Source organism: Nipponia nippon, unplaced genomic scaffold (assembly GCF_047370975.1).
Source record: "Nipponia nippon isolate SJK-2023a ecotype South Korea unplaced genomic scaffold, ASM4737097v1 scaffold_3, whole genome shotgun sequence".
Classification (NCBI taxonomy): Eukaryota; Metazoa; Chordata; class Aves; order Pelecaniformes; family Threskiornithidae; genus Nipponia; species Nipponia nippon.
The window spans coordinates 23904569-23921879 of NW_028262347.1; the positions used below are offsets into that span (position 1 = coordinate 23904569).

Consider the following 17311-nt stretch of genomic DNA (forward strand, 5'->3'; position numbering starts at 1 on the left):
GGAGGTGATTTGAGACAGCCAGCATGGCTTCACCAAGAGCAAGTCCTGCCTGACCAACCTAGTGGCCTTCTATGATGGAGTGACTGCATCAGTGGACAAGGGAAGAGCTATGGATGTCATCTATCCGGACTTCTGTAAGGCCTTTGACACAGTCCCCCACAATACCCTTCCCTCTAAGTTGGAAGGACATGGATTTGATGGGCGGACTTTTCAGTGGATAGAAAACTGGCTGGATGGTCACATCCAGAGGGTAGTGGTCAATGGCTCAATGTCCAGATGGAGATCAGTGACAAGTGGTGTGCCTCACAAGTCCGTCCATACTGGAGCCAGTGTTGTTTAATATCTTCATCAATGACATAGACAGTGAGATCGAGTGCACCCTCAGCAAGTCTGCAGATGACACCAAGCTGAGTGGTGCAGTCGACATGCCTGAGGGACAGGATGCCATCCAGAGGGACCTGGACAAGCTCCAGAAGTGGGCCCCTGTGAATCTCATGAGGTTCAACAAGGATAAGTGCAAGGTCCTGCACCCGGGTCAGGGCGATCCCTGGTATAAGTACAGGCTGGGGGATGAAGGGGTTGAGAGCAGCCCGGAGGAGAAGGACTTTTGGGTACTGATAGATGAAAAGCTGGACATGAGCCAGCAATGTGCATTTGCAGCCCAGAAAGCCAACCAGATCCTGGGCTGTATCAAAAGAAGTGTGGCCAGCAGGTCAAGGGAGGTGATTCTGCCCCTCTACTCTGCTCTGGTGAGACCCCACCTGCAGTACCACATTCAGTTCTGGAGTCCTCAGCACAGGAAGGACATGGACCTGTTGGAGTGGGTCCAGAGGAGGGCCACAAAATTAATCAGAGGGATGGAACACTTCTGCTATGAGGAAAGGCTGAAAGAGCTGGGGTCGCTCAGGCTGGAGAAGAGAAGGCTGCAGGGAGACCTTATTGCAGCCTTTCAATACTTAAAGAGGGCCTTCAAGAAAGATGGGGATAGTCTTTTTAGCAATGCCTACTGTGACAGGACAAGGGGTAATGGTTTTAAAATAAAGGAGCGTAGCTTTAGACTGAACACAAGGAAAAAATTTTTCATGCTGAGGGTGGTGAAACACTGGAACAGGTTGCCCAGAGAGGTGGTAGATGTCCCATCCTTGGAAACATTCAAGGCCAGGCTGGATGGGGCTCTGAGCAACCTGATCTAGTTGAAGATGTCCCTGCCCATTGCAGAAGGGTTGGACTAGATGACCTTTAAAGGTCCCTTCCATCCCAAAGCATTCTATGATTCTATGATTCTATACTTACACTGCTAAAGACATGCTGCCTGGGAGTGATTCCAGGCCTCCAAGCCAAGAGTTGCAGAAGCTCCTGTGTCTGTACTAATGATGAACCCTTCTCCATGGAGTGCTATTACACTGCACTGTATTTGACAAAAGTATCTGCTGGATTCCCTGTGATATACCCTTGGCCGCAGGGTGAAGCTGCGGGGCTTGAAAATGAGGATTGTTTCATAGGCTTTCAAAAATTATCTTTTTGTAGCATAACATTAAGTATCTGTTTGGCAGGTATAACATTAAGCATATATAGCATAACATTAAGTATCTGTTTTCCTTTCCATGACGGAAAATGGACGTGAGGCAACCTGAAGAATCAGGGTAGGCCTTATAGGTTAAGCAGGGTGAAGGAACTGAAATTGTGTGTAATTTCATTCTTTTTCTCTATACAGAATAGTCCCTGGAGCAAAGTAATCTGAGATTTACATCTAGATTTTATCCAAGAGCAACCAGTTGGTTTGCTTCAAAAGAGAGTCTAAATTACATATGAAGTGGATCAGGGAATCAGACCCTAGGGAACTAAATTATTTGACAAGGAAAACATACGTCCAATCTACTATCATCCATGCCAGTTCTTACGCATGCAACAACTGTGTTGGTCTATTTGCCTAGAGAGAAGCTCCGCTAGAGGCTTAAAATATCTACTGCTTCCCAAACTAGCATCTCTCATACTGTCAGTATACCCTAGAGAACAGTTTACAGCCCTGTACTGGGAAAACTGTTGTTCTCTGTTAAATCCTATAGCTATTTATCTAATGGGAAAATTGGCCTAGAGCATTTTCCAGCTGTTGTTAATTAGATGGGCCCAGGATGGTGGCCTCATTTTTTTTTAAAGTAAGCTAAAATTGAAGAGCAGCTGCATTACACTTTTGCTCATTTTTCCCAATAATAAGCACAAGTGTTGTTTCTGAGCTGCAAACTATCTACCTCATTCAGATTTAACATTCTGAGGCCTTCCTGTTCAAAGGTAGAACATACTAAAAGTGGAGCAAATCCTTGAGCCTTTTAAGAATATATAATAACAACAATTATTTAGCCTTTGTCACAGAAGGTCTAGAGGTATTTGATTGTCATTCAGCAAAGCATTTTCAGCCTTCTAAGCAGTTCAGCCATGTTGTTAGGTCTTCTGGTAAGTCACCAGATACTGAAGGCTAGAAGAGTCTGTTGTAGTTCATTGAGGTATCAAAGCCAATAGTAAGGCTTAGATATAGCATTATAGCATTATGTTTAGCACAAGACTGTCCTCTGAATGCAGATTTTTTTCAGAGGAAATTGGAAAGTTTTAGCAAATCCAAAGGGTAAGGTAGGTATCTGGCCCTTAAAGTAAAATTCACAGCTCTGTATTATACACTTAAGGTCCCTGTGTACTACATGATGCTACCACTGTCCTGGAGTCCGTACCCAAAGTAGCTTTCATTATGCTGATCTACAAAATACAAGACAGGAGAACCCTTGGAATTTTCTGAGTATGCCTTAAATATCCCAGAAACTGTATCTTATTTGACCACAGTGAATTTTCTATACCTAGAATCCACACTGTAAACCCTCTCCAGGAATTAAAGATGGGACAGTCTCACGTAACTTCAGATATCAACTACGTGAGCATCTATCTCTGAGCTAGTCATACTAGGTTCCTTTTATCAGTCAATGGAGAGAAAGAGGACTTTTAATCTAATCCATGTCATCTTAAATAAGATACCTCAAAAGGGTTAGATGACTTGCATGTATTTGTCTCCTTTGACTAAGAAGGAATCTACATGATTAGCTTCAGTGTACACGTTCGCTCTGTCATGTAAGTCCCACTCTGAGGGTAAGACTGCTCTTTAAAAAAGTGAGTTGGGGTCATGTTTTGGTTTCAAAGCAAAAGAAGATAAACTGTGCTTCTCTCCCCTCTTTACCCACAGGTGTCTTTCTATGGTCGTATAATATACAATTCAGCTAGTTTTTGATGATTTGCAGGGGGAATGTTCAGAAGGCAGCCTTCTGGATGAACTCTAAGAGTGTGCTCACAGTCAGTAAGGAAGTAAAGTGCTTCATAGTGAATGATTTAGCACCTACTTCCACAGTGTTTGACACAGCACTATATCACATATCATTTCTAAATTCATCACACCAGTAACTCTTTCCTTATAAGGTAAGACCAATACTATGCAAAATACTTTAATGCTTTTAGTTCTTACACGCACATACATCTTTATATCCGGCTTCTTGATAGATGGTCTTACAAAAAGGCTCAGAGGCAATATGCTCTGCAGATTTGTGGGCTAAAGCCAGGAGGCTGGAGAATCATACTTGTAATAACGACTGATGTGAAAACTGTCTTGGGTGATGGGGAACAGGTGCATCTTCTGTTTGCAAGAACATCAGCCTCTCTAATTTGTTTCTCTGTAGGTATTTGTAAAGGGCAAGTTCATTGTTACCGCAAGGCTGTTTTTAAAACCTTTCCAGAGTTTCTGCTCCAGTTGAAATCTATTCATTTGACTATTAAGCAAGGCAATGTGACTGACACAACCTGATGTGACACTTCACAGGGCGACTCATTGCTCAGGAAATATGAAACAAGAGCTCTGTCACTTTGGTGAAAGAATATGCTCTTTGGAAGAGAAACGAAAAACTTATAACAGCATATCCTGTTATCCTGTCCCCTATCCCCCTTAACAATAAATAAAGAAACCAAACAAAGAAAATTAGGTACTTATTTACTAGTTTTATGGCAGTGAAATACTCTAGCCACTTGAGGATTGAATCATACAGGTTTTTTTGTCAATTTATGTGAAAACAGCTGAAGTATATGTCAAGGATGCCATAACCCAGCTCTACTGGCAAGGGGTCAGAAAGTTGCCTTTCCTTCAGCTTCATAGAAGACAAGAATAATTACCTGACGCACCTTCTACCCACCCCCTACCCAATCAACTCGGAAGAGAAGCATTCAGAGGAGGTATTGTCTCTCAAGCAAAGACATAAATAACAACAGCCTTCCCCTACCATAGCTGCAGGAATTTGGGTTGCAAGAAATCCAGTAATTATGCATGCTAAAGAAAATAACATCATCATTTTGCACATATGGAATGAAAGTATCTCCAGCATGACTCGCTGTCCTCCAGCGCAAGGCTTTTTCCCTTCTACGGGAGCTTTTGTGTATTCCCTCACCTGTTCAACAATGTAAGTGCATGTCTGAGGTTTGTTTTTGGTTTTAGACACATCACAGATGTCTGCTTGTTCACTTTTAAACCTGATATTCATCACTTTAGTATGACTTGCCTCATCAGCCTATTTACTACTTCTTTTTAATTTTGCTTACTGAAATAACTGGGCTCTCAGTTTCAATGACTTCTGCACTATCAGCAGATTTGATTTCTTTCCTGCAGTGCTGCTCTGTAGGTCCTTTGTGTCATTTGAAGGCAACACAGGCCCAAACAATTACACCTGGCAAGTTCAATTACCATTAAATCAAGTTAGGCACAATTTCTGTTTTTCACCCTGTTTGCATTTTCTGTCTTGTACCTTCAAGCCCTCTTTCCATTTGTAGCCTGTCTGTGCCTTGCCACAGATGAACAGTGGAACTGTGATACTGTTAAATTCTCAGAAAATGATGCATCAGAAGAATTTACCTACGGGAGAATGGAAATCTTTCATCCATATATTTCAGAATATTGGATAATAAAAAGTGATAAAAGGCAGAAATATAATATTTTTGATGTGATCAGTTTAGTAGGTTGCCTTCCCTTACAGTTACTAGTAATCATCTACTGTGATCTAATAGTGTTTTATTTGCCTCAGGGCTTGAAAAATAAGCGTTTTGAAGTATTTTCCTCTTTATCACATTCAATTCTCCATTTTTAGTAATTTTATATATCTTTAGCATTTGATTTCAATATTTTAAAGGTCTTTTCTTGTTTTGAACGCTTGAGTAGAAAGTATTGATGTTTCAGAGCATTAGCTGTTTGCTCTCCTGCTCTTTGATGAAAATATGTCAAAAGGCAGTTCCTGTGCTCATATGGTAAGAATGGGATATTTACATCCATTTTTTTATTCTTGTTTTTCTCTTCTTGTGCTGCTTATGCTGTATACATTATGTGCTTTGATGTGATTTAGTAAAAGCTCTCTCCCTTACTTAAACTTACTGTTTAAGTGTTGTGTAAGATATACACACACCTATAGGTAAGGGTCACATATAATTTCATGATGCAATATTATCCAGTATGGATGCTTTATTGCTTACTTGACATCCTGAAGTGCTGATCAGGAGCTTTACAGCAAAAAAATACAGATGTAGTACACAAAGGTTCCACCTGGACTCTGAGGTAAATATATATAAAATCCTATCTCAAAGGATCTGTTTCTTCTTCTGCACTATCCCTCTGTTAAAACATGTCTCCCCACTAAAAGCATCTATTCCTTAATTCCTTTTTTTCTTTAAACAGAAAAAGCTCAGCTCTGCTTGGTAAGACTATTTAAATAAAAAGGTTTTAAGACAAATCTACTCACTGTGTTCTGGCAGAGTGAGGTCTTCCCTGCAGTCTTCCTAGCTTAGAAATAAATTCACCCAGTCATACATAGATCTCTAGAATAAACGTCTGTCTTTCACTTTGAAGATTGTCCAAAACTTTGCTACCTACCAAAAGCTCTTTTTTTTACATCCTAGGGTTGGCTTTACTTGCTTGTACTCTCCTTCCTGCTCTGCCTGACACCCTCCGCTACTGAGCACATCCGTTTGCTTTGAAGGATGATACAGAGATTTCTGCTGGTTAATTGATAGAACTACTGATCAATGCTCCCTGTTACCTGGCTACGTACTTTGATAGGATGCACAAAATACGACACCATCAGTCCCATCAAGGAATCCAGATTCCATGTCCATATTCAGACCAACCTCTCATACCTTCTTGGCTGACCTCTGCCCCTTGAGCCCAGCCAGCTCCAGGCGCTTGCTGTCACAGAACAATGCCATGGGGCTGAACGCGGTGCCTTGTCCTCCCTGATGGTGCCAGATGCCTGTACATGGTGATTCATGGCTCTTGCACGCAGATCAGGGAGCTGCTTATACCCAGCCAGAGGGAAACAAGTGGCACAGGGTGTGATCTGAGCAACTGCCTCCTTTGCTTCAGCAGCTTAGTCAGAACCCACTCCATCCTAGTTGCTGTGCAAGTTCTTTTCTTGGGGTAAGCATAGCTCTTAGTGAATGAAAGTGGTGGGGTTTTATACAGTAGCTTAAAGGTTAGTACACATTCCAGTTTTCAAGTGTTCTAAATACAAAGCAATAAGGTAAGACAAGAGGGAGCAAGTCTTCATTCCACCTGTTGAAATGAGGATACTGATGCTTCAGAGCCCAGGGGGAGAGCAGACAAGAGGAACCTACTGTTTGCCAGTTCACAGGGACACTGCTATTGTTATAAAGTAGTCAGTTACAGGGTTTATATGTTGCCTACTCTATACCCAAACTCCATAATCCAGATGAAGTATATCAATGATGGGAAAGTGATTTTCAAAAGTGAGCTGAAAATTTTACAACTGCTTTTCCTGTAAACCTTTCTGAGAACATGCTCTGTATGTCTATGGGAGCTATGTGTATAATGCAATTCTCATGCTCATTAAGGAGAAATTACCAAACATATTAATCTGAGAGAACAAATAAGTTCTTCATTGTCTACCAATGTTCTTGCTACAATAGCATAGAGTGTTGCCTGTAATTTTCTTCTGTTTTATATACCACAATAAATCTGATTTTTAAGAGGCATTTTATTTTTTAGCATCTATAGTTTTACAAGATTTCTGTGGCAAATTAGTCACTTAAATTGACCTAATCTTACATACAATACAGCTGAGCCTGGTAATTAACTCTATGAATATACTAACACAAAAATGGAAGAAAATCTCACAAACCATGTTCTGATGTATCTAGCGCTGTGGGGATAGGCTTGCTGTTGTACATTCTCTTGCTGTAATAATTAATCTCAGCTTCTGCCAAAAAGGCATGCTGTCAGAAATTTCCTATCCTAAAATCTATCCTAATCAAACAGCAAAGTGAGAGAGCTGATGTCAGCGGGCCACTACTAGATGTATGAAAGCTGGAAGCCCTGTCAGAAGTCTCTTGAGCAGCACTAGGGGTGGTCATCAGTCAGAGCAGCCAGCTGAGGGAAGGGATGCTGCCTGCTCACCAGTCGATTCTTACAGACCACAGGTAGCAAGGGAGTCCTACAGTGGCAGCAAAAGCTTCTCCCCACTTCCATTGGCACTTCAATGTATAGAGTGAATAGAACAACAGACTGTACTATAAGCAACTTACAGTGTGACTGATATATGACTGTGTGACATATCAGCAGCTACAGGACATGTTAAATTAGCTCTACATCTGCCCAGGTGAACTTACAACTAGGCATGATCTGATCTTACAGATTGACATATGGGAATCCAGTTCTTTTGGGATGCCTTGTTGTTCACATGTCAGAATCTTTCTTCTGTTTTCCTCTCTACTCCCATACTCCCATCAGTCACTCAAGGTGCCATGCAAAACTAATTTTTCCATCATTCAGAGGCTTTGTCTTGTCCACCTGGACAGCCAACATTCACTTCCGTTTTGCCCTACTTCTTGCAGCCTTCCCAGTCCCCCTGTGTACTTTATATCACCACTCCGGTTAAACAAAACAGAATCTTTGTTACAAGGTCAGTTTTTCTCTCTTCTATGTCTGGCTGCCCTGTGGCCTGGCTGTTTCAGATCCTACAACACACTTTGAATAATAATATTTCCCACTGATTAGGCAACATGCACAACAACTTGTGACGTGCTGCGAAGACTCTGGGAATATGTGTCTACAAGCAGTCTCAGGAAAACTGATAAGCAGCATGAAGATGTTGGACTGAGAAAAAGTCAATGTGTGTGTGGGAACCTATAATGGTTGCAGAATCACTATTTTTCACAAAACATTCAGCAGGAGTGATGAATAGGGCCTATAAACACCTTTTGAGCTCATAGTCAGTGCACTATGCTAGGCGAATATAGCCTAATTCCCTCCCCTGTTCCCTGCAGGTGAGAAAATTGAATCTGCTAATTGAATATCCTGTTTCCCTGCAGAGGGTTATAATAGCCAAGATACCATATGAAAAGAAGAATGCAGACGGATAATGATAGACTTTTTTTTCTGCAAGTGGGAATGGCTTACCCTGAGGTGGATAATAGAGTTGCTATCGTTACCTGTTTGCCCTGTGAAGTAGCTCTGGAACTGCCACAGTTAAGGTAAACCGGAATTTAGTTCATGAGTTTAGGGATTAGGAAAAGCAGAGTTTCTAAAGCTAGATTGGTGCAGCATACAAATCTTGCACTATGGTTGATTTTAAAACACTGGCTATAAACATCTTGGCAGATCTTCACCTGTTTTATGGGCAGCTCTGTCAGCAGCAGCAGCAGAAGGAAGAGACAGAGATGGGTTGCAGCCTGGTTGGTCTTCAAAAAGTAAATTTTCATTCCCATGAGATGAAGCTCTAGCTTCCCTCATGGGCACTATTGGAAGCCAGGAGACCCCATTGTACTTCAGGGCCAGTGTGGCTTTCAGGCACATAACTTTTAAGTTGTTTAGTGGCTCTGACCTTAAGAACACTACAATTTCTAATTACAGTTGATTCCTTTTCAGGCACCTTTGTCCTTTTTTATATGGTGCAAATGACTCTGATATGAGTGACTGCATGGAACTGTGTTACACAGTTATGATCAGGGTCCCGATGTACATTAATACTCATAAAATAATAAAAATACTGCACTTCATTAATTTTGTTCACTTCCAGTTACATCTCAACCAGTTCTATTTTAAGAAAGAAAAGCCAAACATTTTTTTCATTGTCTTCTTAATGAATTTCGTGAATTGTACATATTTTAGGAGAAGGATATGTAAAGCTTCAGCTTCTTCACTGTTATGAATGCTAGCTTTTACCCATTTCATAAGGCACCAAAATGTTTGTAGCATGAATGATTTGTTCTTGTTAGAAGGGTCAGAACACAATAGATCCCATGGTTCTTCAATTTTTTTTCCCAGTTCACATTTTGAAGGATAGTGCTAATGATATTTTTACTTTGAAAATGAATAGTTCCTAAACAAACCCCAAAGTTGCTAAAAACTACAAACAAGCAATAAATAGGAGAGGATGTACAGAGTCAGTTTCAAAGTACACACAGAAAGGTTTTCAAAGATTTCAGTAAAAATTTTTAGCATTTAAATGAGATGAGGTTGTAACATTTTCTGAGATGGCTAAGAGTATTTGGAATATGTGTTTCTAACTATGCTTTTTATTTCACCACAGTAGCCAACCATTGCATTCTAGCAGATACTTAGTTCATGTGAGATAATATACCTTAAGTCACTGTTAATTTCATTACAGTAATTGATTAATAATTTATTGTAATCACACATACATTTCATTTTTTCAAGTATATTTGTGTACATTGAATTGGGAACAAGGGTAGCATATAAAAATTCACTTTTTAGTTGAACTTTAATTGTTTTTAATTTTCATGAAAAGAAACTTTTTAACCCAGAAATGAAATGTATCGGAGTTCACAGGAGAGAGTAAAAAAAAAAGTATATTTGTTCACTGACCTCAATTTTTGAATAAAAAAAATTGCTTGCATGTTTTTCATTGCAAATTTCTTAGGAGGAAATCAGCTATCCAGTCACAGAATCATAGAATCATTAAGGTTGGAAAAGACCCTTAAGATCATTGAGTCCAGCCGTTAACCTAGTACTGCCAAGTCCACCACTAAACCATGTCCTGAAGCACCACGTCTACCCTTCTTTTAAATACCTCCAGGCATGGAGACTCAACCGCTTCCCTGGGCAGCCTGGTCCAGTGCCTGACTGCCCTTTCGGTGAAGAAGTTTTTCCTAATATCCAACCTAAACTTCTCCTGGCGCAGCTTGAGGCCGTTTCCTCTCATCCTATCACTTGTTACTAGGGAGAACAGACCGACCCCCACCCTCGCCACAACCTCCTTTCAGGTAGTTGTAGAGAGCAAGAAGGTCTCCCCTCAGCCTCCTCTTCTCCAAACTAAACAACCCCAGCTCCCTCAGCCGCTCCTCATAAGACTTGTGCTCTAGACCCTTCACCAGCTTCGTTGTCCTTCTTTGGACATGCTCCAGCACCTCAATGTCCTTCTTGTAGTGAGAGGCCCAAAACTGAACCCGGTACTTGAGGTGCGGCCTCACCAGTGCCGAGTACAGGGGCACTATCACCTCCCTGGTCCTGCTGGCCACACTATTCCTGATACAAGCCAGGATGCCATTGGCCTTCTTGGCCACCTGAGGTGTATCTGGAAATGCCAGTGACAACACTCATCATCCTGAGTGACCAGATGTAGTCCATGACCAGGGAGACAATGGGATGGGGGAATAACCTGACGGCTTCACCCCCAAGGGCTCTCCTCTTCCCTGTATGTTAGCAGCAAAGACATTCTCCAGCATCAAAGGTTGTTGTTTTTAAAGGAAAACACAGACAGTTCTGAAAAGGTGAACGGATTATAGAAGACAACTATTTGTGAAACTAGAGTTGTCTTAATGGCACAAAGGGGCTAAAGCTTGCTTTCCCTCCTTTACTTCTCTTCAGGATAATTACTTTTGCCTGGAACTCAGTGAGCTTATATCTGTTGCACTGCTACATGTGGAGCCAAAATACCTCCGAGTGTGAAATATCAAAGGATGGGAGGCTGGAAGAGTTCATGAAATTATCTCCCAGTTCATCATCTGCTCTACAGCTCCATGAGGCAGGTTAGCTTCTTTGACAGTCTGACCTTTCTGTTTAAATAGGTTGGCCTGCCACGGAGATGGTCTTCTGGGGCTTTTGAGGCCAGAGCTATTTTGTGCTTAGTAAGACACTTTAAGTTAAAACTTCCATTTGTACTCATTCAGATTACTTTTAGCTGTCATTCACCTCTTGCACTTATCCTTGCTTGTCCAGCCTTGCTGATTTCTTTCTTGATGTTTTAATATATTTCTTGCCCAGATAACTTCCAGAAGAAAAATCAGGATCAGGCATAGAAAAGTGCAATGCCTTTAGGCAGTGTCTCTTTTTTACTTCTTTCCCAGTTATCTGAGAATCAGTCAAGATGTGAACATCCTCCCTACCCTGTCAATAGACCGCTCAGTAACACCTCCAGTATCTTTCCCAAGAGGTTAATTCACCCTTTCCAAACTCAAGAATAAGATCTTATATTTAAGAACTGGTATGTCATTTTCTATTGGTGCTACTGTATAATTTACATCTGGTTTCTGAGAGACAAAATTTTAAACTTTTTTTAAGGCTCCATCTAATAGTAGAGATATAGAGCTGAGTATTGGGGAATATATATAAAGGGTTTTGTTTGTTTATTTTTTGTTTGTTTTTTTTAAACTTGTCAAATGCTTTTGTTCTGTGCTGCATCTTTAGAACAAGGAAAGGCAGGAAAGAAAAAAAAAGAAAAAAAGCTTGCAAAATAAGCAGTACACAATACAGCACATACCAAACAAGAGCAACATTAACGAATTAACTAAAATGTGGGCCACATCATTCGTAACTGCATCAAGTGTCAGAAATAGCAAGTAGTCCAATCACATTTAGAAATAATTAATAGGAATACTGTAGTCAATTAACATAATAAATAACATTATAATTACAGGAATGATACATACAATTACTAAGAAACAATCATCATTAACAAGAGAGCTTTGTTACTGCATTTGTGTTTACATAATTCACAGTTGTACTACTCACTGAAAGTTATTCGAAGACAGATGGCAGCTAACTAGTATTAGAAAATAGCAAATCCGTATTCTTGGGATACTGGGTAACCACAGTGGAGATGAATGATTTGGTTAATTCATCCAAAAATCCCCCATCAAACACAGAGTCTTGGTTGTCCCAATGCTGTTTGGATTGAAGCAGTTGTATGTCATGCTTCTCATCCAGCAATTCAGAAGGCAAAGCACTCACTTAGCTTAGAATAAACTAGGGTTAAATTTTTAATCAACACTTGGAACCACTTTACTGACCTCACTCAAATGCATCTCACCATGTCTTGTTCTTCTTTTTCTGCAGAGGGCTTGGGTAACTGGCTCTAATAATCTCTGTTAGATCTATGAATGCATTGCTTTTCTGCTTGTCATGGTTCAACCCCAGCCAACAACTAAGCACCACACAGCCACTCGCTCACTCTCCTCACAGTGGGATGGGGGAGAGAATTGGAAGGGTAAAAGTGAGAAAACTCGTGGGTTGAGATAAAGACAGTTTCATAGGTAAAGCAAAAGCCACGTATGAAAACAAAGCAAAACAAGGAATTCATTCACTACTTCCCATCGGAAGGCAGGTGTTCAGCCATCTCCAGGAAAGCAGGGCTCCATCATGCGTAACAGTTACTTGGGAAGGCAAATGCCATCACTCCGGACATCCCCTCCTTCCTTCTTCTTCCCCCAGCTTTATATGCTGAGCATGACATCATGTGGTACGGAATATCCCTTTTGTCAGTTGGGGTCAGCTGTCCCAGCTGTGTCCCCTCCCAGCTTCTTCTGCACCCTCAGCCTACTCGCTGGTGGGGTGATGTGAGAAGCAGAAAAGGCCTTGACTCCATGTAAGTACTGCTCAGCAATAACTAAAACATACCTGTTTTATCAGCACTGTTTTCAGCAGAGATCCAAAACATAGCCCCATACTATCTTCTATGAAGAAAATTAACTCTATCCCAGCCAAAACCAGCACACTGCATTATGTAAATAATTTGAATGTGTAAATACTGGAACTCAGCTCTTCTAGTTTTGCGTTCTAATCTCTAGGGTAGTCCAGTGCTCCATGTGAGACACCTCACACGTACCTAATTTTAAATTTTCTAAAAGAAAGGACAGCTAAGCCATTCATCTGAAGTGAAGGTAATGTGATACTGATGCTCCTTAATAATTAGATCACATATTAAAAATCACCATGCTATGCTGCATTGCTTTGCCACAATTGGAAATTCCCAAATGGTTTCTATTGTTACAATAGTAGTCTCATATTCTTACATAATAGCTAAAATAAATGTTACAGGGTCTATTGACTTTGTCCAACTTTCAATATCTGATTTGGCTAAGTAAAGTAACCAGCCAGGCTCCCTGTACTGGAAAGAAAAACACTCCTCCACAGAGGAGTTCAGAGCACCTCAGTTAGGATCCTCTGAACCACCCTCTGGAGGAACCTACCCCAACCTGCTGATAATAAAGGCAACCTACAGAGACTGCCTAGGCAACTGGATAATTTGGATGGCCAAAACTGAGTGGTGTCAATGCTTATCCCCATTTCAACACCCAACATGAGCATACTGGCTCTGAATACAATGAATGTTAAGTAACCTTTTGAAATAGCCTTGAGTTCCTGGTGTCTGCTTTTTCTTTGTTTTCCATTTCCTTTCCCTCACAGTTTGCTAGAGGTGTAGAACAAGACTTTCAAAGTCAATCAGGTGCCTAAAGTGGTAAACTGGTATCTAATGGGATTTTCAAAAGTGCTTAACTGCAGTTGGAGTCAGATACAAAACAGAAGATCTTCAAACGGATCTGGGAAGAGAATTTTCCTTTAAATCAGTGAAAATCAGGGAATTTTTGGAAACCCCATGTATCATCCATCTTTGCTTTAGATACTTAAACACTTCTACAAGTCTGCCCTAGAGCCCTCTGCAAGGATTCTCCTTCACACTGCCAGATTGATGTTTTCCACAGATTTAGCCAGAAAGCTCCAAAGGTGTGTAAATTCCCCAAGATTATTTTTAAGTTCAGAGATGTGTTTTCTGTGATTGCTGTGGCAGCATGGTGTGTTTCATTATATTTTTGAGCAGCAGGATTAGAGAGAAGCAAAAAAGAGGTCATCAAAAGGGGTGAAGGGGGGTTATTTCCTCCTCAGCATGATAATGAATTAGAGCTGTGTACACATCTGATAACTTAGAAGTAGACCAAAAGCACACTGAAACTAAAATGTAAAGTTGGAGCTTATGTTTTGACTTTTCCAGGACTTTATGCTGTATTTCGCATTAGAACAAAATCCAGCCTGGTTCTTTTTTTCAAACCAAATCGGTACAGCAGATCAAGTACCTCCTGTCATGTGCTGTGATACTTCATTTGGCATTTCTGCTTCTATTTGCTACCATGAAGAACTCCATGAGGGATTACTCCTGGTTATGTGGGGATGTAATCATGAGCAATGTGATAAATTATAAGCTGCTAGGCAGCAGAAAACCAATTCTACAGCAAAGCCTATCAGTTCTGCCAGTTTTAAACCATAGCTAGTTAGGTTTGACTCTGGAGTAATAGGAAGGTCCACAGTAATCTTTCTGGAGAGGACTCTTTCCTGTCTCTGTAAAGAACTTGAGAAGGGTGTCTTTTGTAAATATAAGGCACTTCTCCCACTCACCCTCCTTTGTTTCTGACATTGCTAATCCTGTTGCTGTAGCTACGTGGCATTTTTTCTATGAGCTTTGCAAAGAATAAACTGTCACCTCTTCTGTGGAGCAGGCTTCAGAGCTTGGACTTAGTTTATGCCTAGGAAAATGAATTACTGTGGTAAACCTCCTAGATATGAATTGTCTTTCCTAGAAGATTTAAGCCTCTTGTTTTCTTGCTAAACTGCTTACCATTGCCTGTCTATGCTCCAAAACATCACTGGCAGGTCAGCATATTTTATTTCTGTTGCTAAGGGAAGAGCCACTTTCAGATGCTCTGCTAGGGACATGCATCTTCTGGTTGTGTATCACTAGGAATACTTGCCCACAAAAGAAATTAAAGTTTTAATAATGACTAAAGCACAATAATTGTAACAGAAAACTACTGACTTGCCTAGTTCCCTGAGTACAACAGCATCCTGTGGTTAACTTTCAGAGCTTAGCTGGCACTCAGACATGAAGCAAGGCAATTACTCAGGTCAGAGGGAGAATCTTAGCAGAGGCAGAACAGATGCTGCAAATAGCAAGAAAACACTCAAGACAGGTATATAATAGATTTACTTTGTCCAAGTTCAATTTAAAACAAATTGCTGCTGTGTAGAAATAATAGGAGGTAGAAGGGAAGGACCAGGTTTTAGAAGGATTGGAAGTATGATTTAAAAATAGTAAACAACAGTTTGACTTTCATTAAATAAAGGTGATGTGTATGCTGCTACTTACGGTTGGCTATTTATACTGTTAATCCATCATGGCAAAAACTCACAGCTGTCTGCTTTTCTGTATTATGTTGAACATAGGAGTGGGAGATTAATACTCTTTCTATTTACCCTCTAGCTCCAAACTCCTTTCTGAAGAGGCTGGAAATGCATCAAAAGCCTATGTGTCTTGAGCTCAGAAGAATGCCCAGCAGCTCAGGAGAGTATGAAGAGCTATATACTAACCAGATAAACTACAAGAACTAGATCCCATGGGTAGGTGATGCAGATGAAAAGAGATTGGTATATTTTTTGCCCAGCTAACCCACCAGCTTTAGAAGCAGCAAATTGTTTCTTTTCCTCAGAATTAATTAAAAAATAGGAAAAAAATAAAGAAGTGCTGATTAAATAAATACTGCAAGAGTTACCAAAGGAAAAAAAAAATCATAGAATATTATTTCATTGCTGGAATTCAAAGAAGCAGACGAATTTGGGATTCCCATTAAGTACTTGTCCAGTAGTTTATGGAGAAACTACCAGACTGAGAAAATAGGCTTCAGGAGGCTACTTCATTGTTTTCTGTAACTTGCTCAGACAAAGCACAGAGAAACCAACCTCTGGGGGAATTGTTCCGAAGGACTTCTGCTGCTGCCATCACCTTACAAGTCTTTAAAGTGGTAGTGGCTCCAATTAAGAGCACAGAAAAAGCATGTTTCTTTTTTTAAGGGTGACCTAGTGAATATGTGTCCTTTGCAGACTGGGAGACTCAAGGAGATGTAATGAGTCCTAGAGGTCCTCTGCTTATTGTGCACCGTCTAGTTCTATACAACACATAGTTTGGGGAAAATACATAAGAGGAAAATTTTGTTCCTGTGGCTGACTTCTGTTGTTTTCAACTAACTAACATGACTCTTTGATTTCTGTTTTTTTTCTTTTTCTCTCTTCTCTCTCAGGTTATGAATTGTTTTATAGCTGGTTAGCTAAAGCCAGCTCTTCCTTGCAATTACTTCAGTATGAAACCCCACATATTTTCTATTCTTTTTTAGTTCTGTCTGTTGAGCTGTGCAGAAGTGCTCAATCTGATCACTGAAAATAACATCTTTATTTCACAATATAATTATAACAGATAAACAAGCTTGTTTCACCATGTCCGACATACAAAGCTTTTACTCAGGCTGGAAAACAATTATCAACCATGGATTCTTATTAAAGGTGGTTTACTCTGCTAGCAGTATTAAAAGATTTGTTAATTAAATTCTTTGCATTCCTGTGTTCCTCTTGAGCTCAAAACAACCTGAAGTTATTTGTGTTTAGAATAGGTTTGTAGATTTCTGTAGGCCTCTGTTATGCAAATTGTATTAAGCCCTCTATTGGTAAATAATTTGCAGGAAACAGAAAGGGGTGGGAGTAAGGAGAAAAAATAATAACAAGGGAAAAATCCTCAGAGTAAGAAAAGGTGAGATTAATACAAGTCTCAAAATTTCTGCATGAGGCAAGGTATGGAAATATCTATTCTGGAGTCATTATTTCAATAAAAACTAGTGTGAAAGTCCTTGTTTTACAGTAGCTATTTCGCTAGATTTCCAGCAAATGTTAGGCTTAAGGGTGAGTGAATGCTCAGTTGCATTTTAAGAACATTGCATCTGTTCTAATTTTCACCATGGTGAGGGGACTAAATACAACAGCTATGCACAGTTAAAAGCCCCAGTGTACTAGGAGGTCTGGCTCAACAGTTACAGATGTAACAGTCCTGCTATATCTGCTTAGTCTAACAATGAGACCAAGCATATGTGGCACAGAAATACCACAAAGGAGACACTAAAATCGTTCATGATTTAAAATAAAAAAGTCCAAAAGCCTTTAAAAGCTTATTAT

The 17311-nt window shown here is 40.2% G+C and overlaps 1 pseudogene; it reads right to left on the reverse strand.

Annotated features, from left to right (window-relative positions):
• Window positions 1-257: 257 nt before the first annotated feature.
• Window positions 258-6183, reverse strand: LOC148054526 (uncharacterized; annotated as a pseudogene).
• Between the last annotated feature and the right edge of the window lie 11128 nt (window positions 6184-17311).